Here is a 17,557-nt window from a genome sequence, read left to right as displayed (position 1 = left end):
TCACATGACCATTAAAATGGTCTTGGGCCTTGCCAAAGGGGCCGGCCACTTCACACTTTGGGCTTCACTTTTATGTTCAAATTTTTCTTGGCCCAATTCATAAAACGTCCCGTTTTGTAATTCCCGAAACTAATTTTCGAAATTCCAAATTTACCCTCGGCCTTCCTCGACGTCTTAACATTAATGATTCCATAACCAACATAGTCATACTCACCAAAAATCAAAATATTTCCTCCACACTCACAAGTCTTCTTTATTTCTCGATTTCCCGTTATACGAAAATACGGGACATAACAGTGACATGAACATACGGCTAGTATGTTTTATACGGCCAGTATGTTTGGCCATACAATGCCCAGCTTTTTCCGAACTCTTTCTCGTCGACTCGTTTGATCTCCAATCCTTATGGTACCTTTTTAATACTTGTTTAACACTCCATTAACAATTTAAGGGACATTATAGCTCTTCTCCAAGACATCATTAAGTTACCATTAACTCGGTACTCATAAATCTTTCTCAATACATAACGTATACCTTGCCTTTCTTGGCAAACCTTCTTCCCTTACTTCGAATGTCTTTGAAATCTCAGTTAGGATCATCAACTGCTATTTCTTACTCATTGAAACATCGTATACTACGTGCCCTTCGTCGGTCTATTCACTGTGCATGAACGGAAAATTTTCCGAGGTGTAACAAAACTGCCGAGAGGGCCATTCATACAAACTACCAAGAGGGCCATTCATACAAAATGCCGAGAAGGCCATTGCACGTTTACTTTCCATTGTCAAGAGGGTCATTCATACAAACTGCCGAGAGGGTCATTCATACAAACTGCCCAGAGGGCCATTCATACAAATATCATTAAAATATTTACAATATTGTCGAATTTCAAAAGCAGGTGCTCAGCCTCCAAAAATGGGCCAGCTTGCTGAACTAGATCTAGACGAATTTCGGAGCAAACGTGGAACTTTTTCAAGTCAAGCTCTCCGGCTAGGACTTGAAAGCCATCCAATTTAGACTTGGCCACAATTTGTCATTTTATTGTCTTTATTAAAAACTGCGACTGGTCGGATACACACCGGGACATACTCTTCTCCAGTGATTCGAACTACATGTGGCCTGATTCCCAGAGACCAGGGATATGTAGGCGGGCTCAAAATCAGAGAGTCGGCCACACTTTAAAAACCGTCCAGAGAAACCCCGGTCACAACACCGGGAATCTCAGGACTTTCCTGCTAAATCACTTGAAAGTCTTTAATTGAGTCGGACTACATATGGCCTGAATTCTCGAATAGCCCAAGATATGTAGGAAACTCAAAAGCCAGGGTCCATCCACATATGTGAATTTCATGAAATTGAAGTGTAAGATGAGTCGCGTCTGTAAAAAATTAGGGTTAGTCAAATTTTGTGGCTCAGGGATGGCCTCGCCATCCCTGATCACCGAAGGGGCAGTTGTTGACACCTAATTTTTGACCTCCCATAATTTTATTTTAATTATTCAGAGTCCTTGGATAATAAATAAAATAAGTTGTGCACCTTAAAGGGTCTAAATAGATTTTATAAATTGTTCAGGTCAATGTTTTACTCTTTTAAATTGATAAACAATATTTTCATGGCAATATAAATTATTTAGAAAATAATTTGTATTTTATGACATTTATGGAATATTTTATTTAATTGAAAGCAAACAATTTTTGAATGATTAATTACTTAATTGTTTGAATCAAGGAAAAATCAGATTAACAAATAATTTATCCTAGTTTATCCAAGGAATTTGAGTAATTAAAGAAATTGACCATTTTACCCCTCAACCTTTAATTCTATTTGTTTGCATAATTTTTAAATTAATAAATTATTCTAGTAATTAATTTGGTTAATTAGAGGGGTCATTTTTGCAAATTTAACCTCCTAATGACCTTAATTGAGATGATCAAATCTATTGGAAAATCAATCGAGGTCATTAGCGTAAATTAGCTTTAATTGGCTAACTAATACCAAGATAAGGCTATATTTGAAATAATTAATCGGATTAAGATTAATCAAGGATATTTTTGCAATTAGCCAGATAAAAGGTTTTAATTAGAACCATCATTTATCTTTAAAGCCAATTGAGGCCATATCTGCAAAAATGGATTTAATAGTCATGTTTTAAATTAATTATGTCCTAATTTGATCATGATTAAAATATCATGGTTAGTAATTGATATTTTTAGCTTGGACCATTTATTGGACTGCCTATTTGGCCCCTTCATAGATATATATACAATATGTATACTTGTATATATACATTGTGTATGTATATATATGTGAAAAGAGGACCCTTTCATTTTTTTATATACGATCGAGCCCAGTCCAAACGGACTAGACCCGGCCCACAGAGTGTTTAAAGGGGAGGCAATGTGTATACCCTCATCGTATTCTCATTTCTCAGACCCTAGGGGTCTCTAAGCAAAAGAGAAAAGAGGCGAGGTGGCTAGGGTAAAACCCTAGCGCTGCCTCCCCCACTGTCCCACCCTTTTTCCCTCATCGCATCCCATCTTAGGATGGAGGGTAGAGTAGGGGAAAATCAGAGGAGAGGACGAAGCATTAATAGCTTCATCCTTCTCAGTACGTTTCTTCACAAAATTCATCCAAACGCTCCCTTAAGGTACATTCCTTGCATATTCTTTTATTTATCATCGATTTATAGTTATTTAAGATGAGAATGAGCCGCTGATTATAGTTTCCTTTTGATCTGGACCGTATGCGGTTGAATTCATGTGAAGACTTATGGAAAAACCCACAAGTCCCACATCGGTATTGTAGAACTTGAGACAAATTTTGGGGTTCTATAAATAGAACCCCATCCCTCACCATTTAAACAAGTTTAACAACCTTAAGAGGCTTGAACTTTGAGTTTTACTTGAAATTTAGGCTTAGTCAGTATTATTTTAGACTTTAACTAAAGGGTTTTGAGTCTTTCTAGTTCTAAAACTTTATTTCTTTTCCGTGTTTTATATTTTGTGTGGCTGAGTGTGGGAATCAGAAGCACAAAGGCACCAAGTTCATTCTTATACATGGACATGGTTGCACATACAAAAGGTAAGATTTAATCTTGTTGTCGTTATTTTCTGCATTTTCCTTTTGTTTTATTTCAAATTAAGAGAAAATCTTATTAGTTTAGGTTATTGTATTATTATTTCCTTGCTTGTTTAGTGAATTATTAGTAATGGGCTGCTGAGTTTGCTAAATTTCCTTTTAGTGATAGTACAGCTTAGTAATATTCATGTCTTGATCTTTGCCTGTTTGAGTGGTGATTAGTGTGATGATATATGATTAGTTTGAGTTGGGGTCCTGATAGCACTATACTAGTTTATGGTCATTTGTGGTAAATATGCAAATCATGATTAATTGAGAACTATTTGATGAGTTAGGCCAGTAAGAATCTTATCTTGTTTCGTTTTTTGAAGTTTATCAATATAAGTGAATTAGTCTTCATCTGTTTGTCTTGTTAAAGTATGGTTGATTGATGGTTTGAATATGATGATGAGAGGTTGAGTCTAGGGTAATGTGGCTTTGAATTTAAAGTCATAACTTGATGGGGTTATTGGTAATAGAGTTGAAGGATGTATCCCTAAAAAGGAAGTGACATGGGAATATGCATAATGCTTGCTGCTTGCTTAGTTTCAACATAAAAATCTCTATATGTTCACTCAAGTGCTTTAAAACTAGTCTATTCTGATGGTCTTGATTAAGGTTGAGTTGTATTATGTCATTTAGATGTGATTGGATATGGAGAACCTACTACGATTGAGTCTAGTGAAACTGGAGCAATCTTTGTCCAAAACCTATTCCATGAAGTTTTGTTACCTTGTTTCCTATGTGTCAAAGCTTGAAGTGGGTGTCCAGTTATTACAGTAAGTCTGAGGCTTTGAGGTTGTTTGGTTTTGTCTGGGGTCATCTTCAATCTGTATCTTATTTAGGCTGAAGAATGAGGTAAAAGGGTCTAGTATCATTACATCCCTAGTCTTACTTTAGTTGGTTAGGGTCTGTCTAGTATGAATATGAGAGCTTAGGTTGACTGTCCTTCTTGCTTTTTCATATCTTAAAATGCTTTACTTTGAAATGATTATGGATAGAATGTATAAAACATGATGTTGTGAGTTAGCATTTTCTGTGGTCTACTTCCTTCCCTCATTTGATTATTAACTTGAAAGTGGGGTGACCTATCATGCACATGCACACTTGAGTTGATCCTTGTCCAGTTGACTAAATTATTACTGCAAGCATTGTGTGATTGATTGAGTGTTGATTTATTTCATATGTTCCATGAGTAAGACTATCTGGAGTCTAAGTGAACTCTAAGGAGATGCCAAACATGAATCATCAGCTGATTATTTGCCTTCTTAATATGTTAACACCTATCTGTGGGATTGAATGACTTAGGTAATCTTTGATTATGCTTGTAACTTGACCATAAGAGCTTAAAGGTTTAAATAGGTCTTAATGAGTTAACTATGGTAGACTTGTGATAGTGATAAGCTATCCTAAACCATCCCAAGGCTCTTACTGATTGTCTCTAGGGTATGGGGAGAAGGTCAGAAGAGGGAAAGGTCTTGGGAGAGTAAAAGGTGAGCCTGGGCATGAACTGGAGGTAGTGACCAGTGGAACGCAGGATCCCTTTTTAAAGAAAGGAGATTCAGGAAAAGGAAATGGGAAGGTGATGACCCCACCCTATCCTGCTTCCCTTTCAGGACCCTAAGGCTTCTTCCTATTCTTTTTGTTACACCTTGGAAAATTCCCTGTTAGCGTACAGTGAATGGGCTAGCGAAGAGTACGATCTATACGGTGATTTGATAAGTAAGAGATAGCATTTGATGATCTTAATCGAGATTCGAAGACATTAGACGTAAGGAAACAAGTTTGACGAAGAAATGTAAAGGATATGTTATGTGTCGGGTAGGAATTATGGACGACGGGTTAATGAGAGTATAATTATGTCTTAGATACAAGTAATAACGTCCCTTAGGTTAGTATTGAAGTGTTGAACAAGTGTTAAGAAGGTTCCATAAGGATTGGAGATCAAACGAGTCGACGAGAACAAAAACGGAACCACTGGGCATTATACGGCCCAACATAAGGACCGTATAAATTATACTGGCCGTATGTTAGGTCGTATAATTGGTCAAGAGCGACATCACATTCTGGACCAAACATACGGTCCAACATACGGTCAGTGAAAAATATACGTACCGTATAAGTTGGTCCGTATAAGTTGGTCGGGACAACTTTGTGATTTAATATAAGGGACCCTTCTCATTTCATTTTATTTCATTCCCACTTTCTAAACTTCAAGAAACCTCTAGAATATTCTCCATCACCCATCCATAAGAATTCAAGGGACAACCAAGATCAACAACACCAAATCCATGAAAACAAGTGTATGAAACCTAGTGAAAGTCATCCAAGCCAAGAAATCCCAAGAGAAGTGAAATAGGGTTTTGGTGCTAGAAGAGTATTTCCATTCAAGGGTTGTTCATCCATCATCTAAGGTAAGTTTCATGACCATACCATTTTGTTTAAGGTATTGGAAGGCTAAGACACTTGAATTGTAGAAAGACATAGAAAATGGGTCATAAATGAGTAAATAGTGTCATTGTTGAATAGTGGTTGGGATGAATCATGAATACTGGTATGTCGTGATTGTGAATACGTTATAAATGACATTTATACCATGGAATAAGTATTATATATGAGAAAACGCTATAACGAGCTATAACCATAATTGTGGAGAAATTGAAGAGAAATGGTGAATTGTGATAAATGTATACAAATGATGATTATTGTTTGCCATATTGTGAATGTTGTTGTGAGCGTTTGGGAGTTGATATAGAATGTGGGTAAAGTAGTAGAGACAAAGGAAATGCTGCTCAATTTTCCCTAGAAATAGTAACACGTTCTTATAGCCGATTAACTAATGTTAATGCGAATTCTCTTGAAGGTAAAGACGTGAGCATTAAAGGAGAACAAGCAAGCAATAAAGTAGTTAAACGATAAAGGTATGTGAGGCTAGTCCTTTCTTTCTTTGGTATGAATCCGATGGAATGATTCTCTTTCCTCTCCACGAATCCTCTACATATATTCCGGAAGGTCAAAAGTCTATGGTCATGAACAGCCATATGAGATAAGAGATATGTTATGAGTCCAATGATAATGATGATAAGCTTGAGTCTAATGATTCTATAGTCCTTGATATGACGCTTCTATAACGCTAATGATGTTGTATGTTGTAAACACTCACCTCACACACTATTCCCTTCGAGGTGAGGCAAAATACTATTAAGTTAAGTATGTCATGCATTGCATACACTCACCTTATGTATTGTCCCTTCAAGGTGAGGCAGAGTACCATAAAGTCGATGATGTTATGCGTTGTACATACTCACCTTATATACTCCTTCCTTCAAGGTGAGGCAGGATACTTATAAATATTCCATGATAAAATCGGGGGATCACGACCTTACGTCACCCCGATAAAGTATAGTTGTCCTTGAGTCTTCATGCACGTATTATGATGAGCATACTATGGTCAGTATATTATAATGAGCTTATGATGATGATATTACACCATACCTATATGGTCGGGCAGATACACACACCACTATAGTGGGCAGCTTATACCCCAGACGCGGGAGGCCTGGACGCAGGTTAATTATTATCACACCGTACCTATGTGGACGGGCAGCTTATACATTATCACACCGTACCTATATGGGCGGGGCAGCTTATACTTATACATTTATGCATATATGATATGATGATGAGTATGAGTAAGACAACATGATTTATTTATTTTATGATTCACAGTCAGTTACAGATTGCTCCTCATTTGATGCCTCCTTATTTCATTGATGTATCATTATTGTTTATGCCTCTCATACTCAGTACAATGTTCATACTGACGTCCGTTTTCTTTGGACGCTATATTCATGCCCACAGGTAGACAGGGAGGCGACCCAGACTCGTAGGAGCTACTCGCTGATTTGAAGAGCACTCCATCTTCCGGAGGTGCCCTTGATTATTCTTTTGGTATATATGTATATGTATGTTTTGGGCACGACGGGGTCCTGTCCCGTCCTTATGTCTAGTACTCATGTAGAGGCTCGTAGATACGCAGTGTAGGTTATATGGTCTCACGAGGTTGCCGTTATGTATGTATATATATATTATTTTGATGGCCGAAAGGCCTATGTATATATAAAAGAATTTATGTTCTCAAAAGAAAAATGATTTTCTTATGATTTGAGGATGAATTTGATAAAAGGACGTTTAATGGGTATGATGAGTAGTAGAATTAGTGGTGCTCGGTGGTTAGCTCCGGGTACCCGTCGCAGCCCCTAGTCGGGTCGTGACACTTTTAAACCTCTTTCTCATGGTTTGGGGACACACAAAGACCTCAGGTGGATTAGGAAAGCTTAGGTATATCTGGGAAGAGGGTACACCTAGAACTAAATAATGTCCTGCCAGTACTTGTAAAGCTTAAGTCATGTGTTTCACTATGTCTTCTAAAAAGGATTTTAATTTGGGGGGATTGGTTGTCTGTGTTGTTGTTGTTTGAGTTAGGTGTTTGATAAGAAAGTAGGATTAGGGAGTTTACTAGTAATGATCCAAGTCAACACCCTTAAGGGACTGAGTAATAACCTTAATGTTTGTCACCTACTTTTACTTATGATCATGTGCATCTTGTTTTCTTTAACTTGTGTATCTGCACCTTGCTTCTCAGAACTTGCTTTCTTGTGATACTGATTGAGTCTGTGATTATGAGAACCTAACTATGCTATAAACTTTTTCTTAAAAGATTTGCTTAGATTAAATATTTGGGGAACCATTACTAGGAAATAAGATTGATCCAAGATTGTTTGACTGATTGCTTACATGATATGCTTCTGTAATCCATTTTCCTGAAGATTTTGAGTGTACCTCTATGTATGGATTGGCATTGGTTCTAGTTAGTAGATATGTTAGTTATATGCTGAGATTTGTAAAAAGGGTGTGAGCTAAACCTGTTATATCCCGTATTTTGTGCATTTGGATATTTCAAGATAATTGCGAGAAGTTAAGGGCGAGGCTATATTTTGATATTGTTTAACACACAAGTTGTTTATGAATTTTTTTGAAGTGGAAATATTAAGAAAGGCTTGGGGCAAAAAGGGAAATTCGCAAGATGGCTCATAGAAAATATGGAGGAAGGCTAAGGGCAAATTTGGAATTAGGAAAATAAATTTTCATGAATTATAAAAAAAAAAAAAAAAAAGTGGGCTTGAATTAATGGGCCATTTGGCCGTCCAAAATGAAGTGGGCCAAGGCCCACATGGATGTAAAATAAATAAGTCTAAAGATGACTTATGGATCACTCTTATCCCTTAGAAATTTCAAGAAACTTAGAGAGACAAAAACCAAAAGGCCATTCGGCCATGGCAAGGTGGAAGTGAAGTCCCAAAAACCTTGACCAAAGAAATATTTTCTTCTAGCTAATCAACCAATTGGAAGGTCCCCAGCAAAGTGAAGTAGTCATTGGAGCAAGTAAAACATCTATTCTTGCAAGCTACAAATCCTAGCCAAGTGAGGAGTTAAGTGGAAGAGGTAAGATGTAATCTTCTTTTTTATATGTTATGGATGGTTGTGTATGTTGTAGTATGTAGAAATGGACGAAATTTATGAAAATATGGATGTTATGTTGTGGCTGTGTATATATAGTATTGTGGCCGTGTGGTTGTTGTGTGGTATAGAAGAGAATGAATCAATTTTATCTAGTGTTTTGGTTGTTGTTATTGTGGATTCTATGTTGATAATGAAAGTTTGATGATTCTAGTTGAAGTTGTAAGTGTTGGAGAGTTGTTTTAGAAGCCAATGTAGTTTGAATGTAGCTTCTTGTATCTATGGATAATAATGTTGCTAGCATGTGAATTATTGGTATAGTTCATGGATTTGAAGGAAGGAAATGTGTTGTTATTGTTCTTGTTGAATTTGGATGGTTTCGGGGGAAGTAATATGTTGATTGGGTTGTTTGGAACATTATGTGAATTGTTTGAAGTATTCTTGAACCATGTTAGAATGATCTCGGATTAATACTTGAATGTGGGATCATTGGTGTTAACTTGACCACATGTGACTGAATTGGATATTAATGAAAAGTCGTTGAATTATGTGACAAGGGTTGTTAATGTTAGAATGCATTTGAAATAATTGTTGAAGTTGGAGATATGATTGTTGGTATTGTTGTTGATAATTTGGCCAAGTTGAATTCTCGGATTTGTTGTTGATAAATTGGCCGAGTTAGATTCTCGGGGATGGTGTATTTACAGGGGAAATGCTGCCGAAATTTCGGCAGAATATAAATGAATTCATTTTAAGAACTAAGACAAGCATATGTCGATGAGTCTAATGATTATGTCAATTCTCTTGAATGTAGACTAGCAAGTTTGGACAAATAAGCGTAGCTAATTGGACGTGGGACAGGTATGTAAAGCTTTCCCTTTCTTTCTTTTGGCATGTCCTAGAGCTAAGTAAGCTATGATACTTATCTTGGGGTAACTCTATTCTTGATTCCGAGCTTGTTAATGATTCTTATTCACTTCTTGATGTGAGTATACTTATTATAGCCAAGCTTATTGTATGATTGAATAACAAGAAAAGTCTAAAGAGTTTTGTAAGTAGTAATGTCCCTAACTTTCGTAGACGGTCTCGGATTGCTTGAAAATGGTCGTAGAGGTTTCTATAATGAATGATGTCCATAACGATATTTGAAAGGTACTTGGTATGATTGTTGCTTTAATTTTCCAAAAAATAGCTTCTGAAACGTTCGTAGAAGGTTCTGTACTTCAAACTCTCATAACTTTCTTATACTAAGTCGGATTGACCTGAAACTTGTTTCTGAGTCTTCAGGCGTCGGTAAGTATACTTATCCATTGAGTCTTAAAAGTTGATTTATGTGCATTTAGTTTCTCACTACTCTGCTCGTGCATATGGTTGTTAACTTTCTTATGCTAACTCGGATTAACTTGAAACGTGTTTATGGTTAACTAATGATTTCGAGAAAAATTAGTTTTGTACTAAAGGAAGCATAAAGTTGATTTCCAAAACCACTCCGAAGGGGGTGCGAGATTCTACTATTTAGACTTTCCAAAACCACTCTGAAGGGGGTGCAAGATTCTACTATTTAGACTTTCCAAAACCACTCCGAGGGGGTGCGAGATTTTACTATTTAGACTTTCAAAATCACTTCGAAGGGGCTGCGAGATTTTACTATTTCGTTTCGATTACGAATTATGTTTGCACTCCATAGCATTATTTCTTTGTATTGATATTTGTGGATTAAGTGGTGTTGACACCATCATCATTAGTATTAATGTCGCAAGCGGCATGCCCGAAGGGGCCAGGACTATTATTATTATGTCGCAAGCGGCATGCCCGAAGGGGCCAGGATTATTATTATTATGTCGCAAGCGGCATGCCCGAAGGGGCCATCATTATTATAATGCCGGACGCGGCATGCCCGAAGGGGCCATCATCATTATTATGTCGGAACCAGCATGCCCGAAGGGGCCACCATCATTAGTATTATGCCGGCGGCATGCCCGAAGGGGCCATCATTATTATTATGCTGGAAGCGGCATGCCCGAAGGGGCCAGGACTATTATTATTATGCCGGAAGCAGCATGCTCGAAGAGGCCATCATTATTATTAAGCCGGAAGCGGCCATCCGATGGGACTATTGTGATACTAAATTTAGATTGTGTATTCTAGAATTTATGTATGCTGTATTTATATTGTGTATGATGGAAGTGGTGTAAGGCACTACATGGCACGGTTCAAAATGCTGTTCCAGGTTACTCCCGGGTTGCTCTTAAACTGGTTTACTGTTACGCCTTTCCTTGTTTATGATTCAGTACCGCTTTACATATTCAGTACATATTCCGTACTGACCCCCCTTTCTTCGGGGGCTGCGTTTCATGCCACGCAGGTACACCCAGATGAGTAGAAGACTTTGCTAAAAGTGTTCCAGCGGGATTGGCGAACTCCATCTCAGTTCGGAGTGTTGCCGGGTCAAAATACTTATGTCATGGTATTCTGTATATGTTAGAGACTTTGCAGACACTGTCCTGTGGATAGGGCGTCGAGAAGTGCTAATCATTTGTAGATGTTATAAGAGTATATATTCTCAGATGATTTCAGTTAGTAAAAAGTACGTAATTGATTGAAAGTTTTCATAATTTGTATAAAGATAATGATCTCTATTTGGAAAAGTCCCATGTTTTAAAAGTTTTTGAAATGACAGGTTTTGGTAAAGCGAACGTTTAAGGGTTCGCTAGACTCTGATGAGAGTCGGGTGCCCATCATGCCCTATCAAGATGAGGGCGTGACAAAACCATTAAGTCTAAAGGTATGCCTTAAGTTACGAACTCTTCCAAGGCTCTTTTCTGAAATGAATTAGTGTAGTACTCAAAGTGGAAACCTGCCTGCTGTGTCCCTTCTTGAATTGTTTGTACCTCTGATTTGAATTCTAATGAATTTCTTATATGGTTAGTATCACTACTTGACTCTTTGGCTTTCTGCATCTTTGAGAATACTCTGCCTATGTGTTGAATTACCATTGCTTTCTAATCTAGTTGTGTGCATTTGTGGGGCTGGGTTGAATAGAGATTATGACATGGCATGACCTGTAAGGAGTGTAGACTTATTTCGGGTGATTCTGTAAAGTTAAAAGGACCTGAGTAACCTGCTAATGGTAAGCCGACCCATGCTATGACTCTGAATAGCTTAATGATACCTTGAGGAGATTGAGAAACGGTTATGACCTTAGCTCAAATGATTATGTATGTTTATATGTACATGTATTTGAAACTTTTTGGATTGAATTCTTGGCTGATAATAGTTTGAGAAACAAGTTTCCACATGATCACAAGGGATTGAAAGTGAGCTAAGGCCACATAACCTGAGATGAGCCTTTTTTTCAGGAGTGCCCTGGAGAAAGGATAAAAGGAAAACCAAGCCTAGCTTGGTTTATAACACCATTCCTTCATATAAAGGGCACCATGTCACTTCTATGGCCTGTAGGGTTATATGCTCATTGTAAAGGACCTTGGGATCACATGGATTCTATTCCTAAACCAGAAGAGACCCCAGGTTAGAGTTAAGTATACATCTAGGAATGCTTGATGATTTGATTAAATAAAGAGTTCAAGTGTGCATATGTGTTTAAGTTAGGCACAAAAGGAGGGGCTTAACAGAAGTATGAAACTGGGATGTTAATTTGTCTTGTCCATGTCTTGTTTGCTTGTCCAAACTACCCTACTATCTCTATATGATACCATGCCTTGTACAGAATAACCCAGACACAGAAAGATTAAAGTTCTGCCTCTGTCCCTGCCATGTCCGCATACCTCAACTTGCTTCTGTTTGCTTCTTACCTATAAGATGCAGCCTGTCCTAGTCAATCTCATGGTTATGTGTTTGGTACTTGCTTTGTTTTCCTCTTATCTACAAGATGTAGCATGTTCTAGTTCATCGAGGATTATGTGCTTAGGTTTCTTGTTCTTGTTCACCTCACTTCTGTATGCTACAACTTATGTTGTTTTATCCATGATCATGTTCCTTGTTCTTTGTTCTGTCTACCATGCATTTGTATGCTGCGGCTTGCTTTGTCCCCCTGTGACTGCATATTTTGGTCCTTGTTTCTTGTTTACTTCAGCCTGCTTTTGGTTCATTCCATGAGTGTATGCTTGGTTCTTCTCCTTCTTACTTTATGTCCATGTCTTGAAGTTTTGCTTTGATTAACCTTTGGTCATATGTCCTTGGTTTGCTTCTGTTTACATTGTACTCATTTAGGGCCAGTCTGCTTTTGGCTATATTATGTCTATATATATGGCCTTCTATGTTATGTTGTGGTTCTGGGATACTGCCTATTGTCTTATGGCTACATTGGTGGGGGGTGAGATAATTTTGAGGATGCCTAGTCTTAGCCTTCCCCGGGTGTCCAGCCATGCATGGGGTTCACGAAACCCCTTGGAACTTGTGCAGCATCGGGAATACGGGGGCAATGACTCTCCCCTCCCATGTTATCCAAATCCCTGCCAGTGGGGCCTTGTAGTATACATATATATCCATACATAGATATCTTACTCTATGACTTGTGAATATGTTTGATACATGTATATATATTTGATATATGTGTTTGTATAGTTATAAGTGTGATAAGTTCAGTATCCTTAAACCGGGTTCCTTTTTCCTTTTCCCCCTTCTCACTGCATGACCACTCGGGTCAAGATCAGCCTGCCTATTGGGTCTCAGGCCCAACAAGGAAATTCTTTCTCCAAAGATATCGAGTCCGCAAAGATGGAATTAAATAACTGGCGTGCAGAAGGCCCAGTCATGGGTGAAAATGGCCAACTAGGGGCTTGGTATGCCCCTAGTCTTCCTCTATCCTTTATTTTGTTTCAATCTCCTTCATTTGAGCTTTGTTTGTATTTGTACAAAACTTGTAAAAACTCATATCATATAGTGGAATCCTTATTGTATGAACTAGTCGTCTTAGGATAACGATACCTATGCCGTTCAGATTGACTTTAAGTCCCCAAAATAATTTTTTCAAAACCCGGATTTAGCATAACGATTTTTGTCAAAATTAAATGGATAACCAGCAAAGCTACTTTGACACAGGTTAAGTTAATAGAAATAGGAGGATTTTTCAAAGTCATGAACGCTATAATATTATTTTGAGCAAAAGCGGACTGGGTTTTAACCAAGGGACATATTCTTTATAAAATAAACTAAGTTTTTTCAGATCCAAACCAAGAACAGAGGATAAATGTTTTGGACCAGACCTAAATAGTTGTTACACCCCGTATCTTCGAAGAGCACTTATCAAGTTTGAAACATAAGTACGTTGAGTTAGGGTTAAGTAAAACCACTTTGGAATATAAGGAGCAAGCATTATTAAGTATATTTAATGAGTGAAGGATGTATACGAGGTATACCGGAAGGTTTTATAAGGAAATGAGTGGAGGAAATGGAGTAGTACGACTTTGGAGAAAGGATGAGTAATGTCTTGTGTGAAAATTTTGGTCCAACTTGGTGGTCGCATATCTCTTAGCATATGAAGTGTTTTAAGGTAAAACAAAATCCTAAGTTGAAGTTCGTCGAGTCTAGTTTCCAACTCAACAAACCACTCGTCAATACGACGTCGGAGTAGATAATTATGGACGTTACAAGTTCAGCTGACAGAGCAGAAACGCATGCTACAGTACTGCAACAGTAACCGAGCAGCTACAGTAAAATGCTACAGTACGGCCCGAATTTGACCCTTATAAAAAGGGTAAGAACCCCCTTTTTTCAGCAGATTTGCCCCAGAAAATTCCAGAAATTTAAAGAGAGAGAGAGGGAATCAAAAAGTAAGCAATTTTCAAGTAGCGGAGTAGTGGTTTAGGTCCGGGCAACGCATGGTTGTGATTCTAGTGTTGTTTTGCGGTGGATTTTAGCGTGGATACTGAGGATATTGCGGTCTTAACAAGAAAGAAGGTATGAATCTTTCTCTTTTGGTATTATTTAAGACTTAATTACGGAGATTATGTCCTTAAATAATTGTGTAGTAAGTTGGTTAGTTATGGAAGTTGGAAAACAGCGTGTGGGCTGTTTTATGGTACATATTGGTGTTGGAAATGATGTTATTGATGTTGGTATTGTTGTTGATGTTGTTGGTTGCTGAATTGAGATTCTGGGCTAGGCATATAAACAGGGGAAATGCTGCCCGATTTTCAGCAGGATATAAAATAGTTTGACTTGAGAGCTTAGCACAAATATACTACGATGAGTCTAACGATTGTGTAAATCCTCTTAAATGTAGACTTGCGAGTTCGGACGAATAAGTGTAGATAATTGGAGGCTGAACAGGTGTGTTAAGGCTCGTCCCTTTCTTTCAAAGGCATGATTCCTATGGTATGATTTCATAAATGTTTCCATAACCTTCTTGTCTTCAAAAGCCAAAAGTCCATGGTTCTTAAATCTTCTCATGATGTCTAGGATAAGAATGATTTTATGATGGTGACAACGATAATGATGATTTGTGTTTATGATTTCAAAGCGAATATGAAAATGTGGAGCTACTTCTATATGTTCTCAATTTTATTCATTGATGATGACTCTACCTCTAAAGGCTCCAAGTTGTATGTAAAGTTACCCCTTCTTTCTTTTTGGCATGAACTGCGTAAAGTGAGCGAACGACGAACATACATGACTCCAATGAACTCTAGTTCTCAGTAGTACTTGACACGATAATTGTCTTTGATTCTCCAGTGTTGGTTTATTCTAATTATTCTATTGAGTCTCAGATGATGATTTAGCTTGCATATGGTTTCTCATGATATTCTACTCGTGCATATCGTTAATATATCAATTACCGAGTCCCGGGCCGGGTACGTAACTGTGCACAGTTTCATTGCATTGTTCACCGAGTCCCTCACTAGAGGGCCGGGTACGGTATATATATGATTATTTCACCGAGTCCCTCACTAGAGGGTCGGGTACGGTATATATATGATGATTTCACCAAGTCCCTCACTAGAGGGCCGGGTACGGTATATATATGATGATTTCACCGAGTCCCACACTAGAGGGACGGGTATGGTATATTATATATATGCATGACTCTCACCTCATAAGCATAGATGCATTGGTATCCTGGATTATCATACTTGTCTCCTGTCATCTTCTACTCAGACATGAGCTTCATTATTGTACTTCATGCTTTACATACTCAGTACATTTTCCGTACTGACCCCCTTTCTTCGGGGGCTGAGTTTCATGCCCGCAGGTACAGACACTCAGTTTGGTGATGCTCCGGCTTAGGACTTCTGCCCAGCTGCTTAGAGAGCTCCATTGTTCCGGAGCTTGAGTTATTTTGGTACAGACCCTTTGGACGTAGGCTTTGTTACACTCTTAGAGGTCTGTAGACATATGTGGGTTGTGTATATACGGTTTGGTCAGCTATGTCGATGTAGTTTGTCTTGGACGTCCCTGTGTATAGCGGCAGCCTTGTCGGCTTGCATATTTGTTATGTTTTGGTTAACTGATTTCTCAGCAGACAGGTTCTTTCTGATGTATGATATGATGAGTTCACAGCATGCTTTTACAGAGTGCCATATTGTTTTCAGTTTTAGACTGATTATATCTAGTGGGTCGTATAGGGGTGCCCAGCACTGGCACTAGTCATGGCCCATCGGTTTGGGTCATGACAAAAGTGGTATCAGAGCAGTTCATCCTCGGAGTGTCTACAGACCGTGTCTAGTAGAGTCTTTTTTATCGGTGTGTTGTGCACCACATCTATAAACTGGAAGCTACAGGACATTTAGGATGTCATCTTTCTTTCTGATCATAGATCGTGCAGTAGAGCCAATGATAGGAAAGCTCGTTCTTGGTATGATTTTTGTTAAATTGCAGGATTGTATTGGAGAAGAGGACAAGTTCAGGTAATGGGAGCGTAAGTGAGGCTCAGAAGGGGGACTGGAGACCCGTATTGCCCGTCGACTCAGGATCGAGGATATCAAGAGGTAAAAGAAAGAGCATCGGCTATTCCATTGAGACAGGCCCATCGGAGCATGTGGCTCTAGTAGGAGGAGACCCTGAGAAATCATATGACAAAGACTTGTTTAAGGGTTCACGAGACTCTTGTGGATGAAGACGTAATTGAGGAAGTACAAAGTTGGCACATCTAGATTTTCCTTACGTTTCAGCATTATGTTAGGCCAGACTAGTAGACGGTGGGAAGACAAGGATGAAGAGCACACTTCACTCTATAGCCCACCAGATCAGGTTAAGGACCGATCGGCTACAGGTATACGAGTTCTTATTGGAACTTTCTATGTGCGTATGTATTTACTTCAGAGTAATACTGAATAGTGATGAGTGAAATCCTAAAGGGGATCAGTGACTTAAATATTTGGAAGTAACGACGATCAAGATGCCTTCGCCACCATTGGGAATCGTGAAAGCTAGGATGAAAAGTAGTCATACATGCAGATTGAAGGTGATTATTGAGGATTTCAAAGGCCAAAATAGCATTTTCTTAGTCGGACGAGTAAGAGATCCTCTCTAATTCGGAGGGAGATGCATTATGAGAATGTTTTGGAATCTGTTAAAACTTCAACTTGCTTTAATTTATGTGAGAAAGGTCACGCAGTAAGGTGTATGCGATTATACCAGCACTAACGCACCGGATCCCATTAGCACTCCAAGGTTAAGCGTGCTGGGGTGAGAGAAATACTAGGATGGGTGACCCCCTGGGAAGTATATTAAGAGTCCTACAAATTCAGACAGATGAGAAGTTAGAGTAGCCTAAGGGAAATTGGAGTATGCGGAGTAGTTAGAAACCATAAAAGGTCGCGAAGGATGAGGCGGACTAGACCGGCAAAGAGAAGAAAAAAAAAGTGCATCACAGCTCTAGAATTAGGATGAGTTCGAATAGTATTGGGAAGTACTTTGTAAGAGAGGCGTTAGTAAACATATATATATATATATATATATA

At 38.3% G+C, this 17,557-nt stretch overlaps 1 pseudogene; it reads left to right on the top strand.

Moving 5' to 3' along the window:
- Positions 1 to 17,218: 17,218 nt before the first annotated feature.
- LOC132612421 (5S ribosomal RNA) lies at positions 17,219 to 17,338 on the top strand (annotated as a pseudogene).
- The last annotated feature ends 219 nt before the right edge of the window (positions 17,339 to 17,557 follow it).

Source organism: Lycium barbarum, chromosome 9 (genome assembly GCF_019175385.1).
Source record: "Lycium barbarum isolate Lr01 chromosome 9, ASM1917538v2, whole genome shotgun sequence".
Classification (NCBI taxonomy): Eukaryota; Viridiplantae; Streptophyta; class Magnoliopsida; order Solanales; family Solanaceae; genus Lycium; species Lycium barbarum.
Note: the sequence above shows the minus strand (reverse complement) of the source record. Positions and strands in the feature narration are given on the sequence as shown.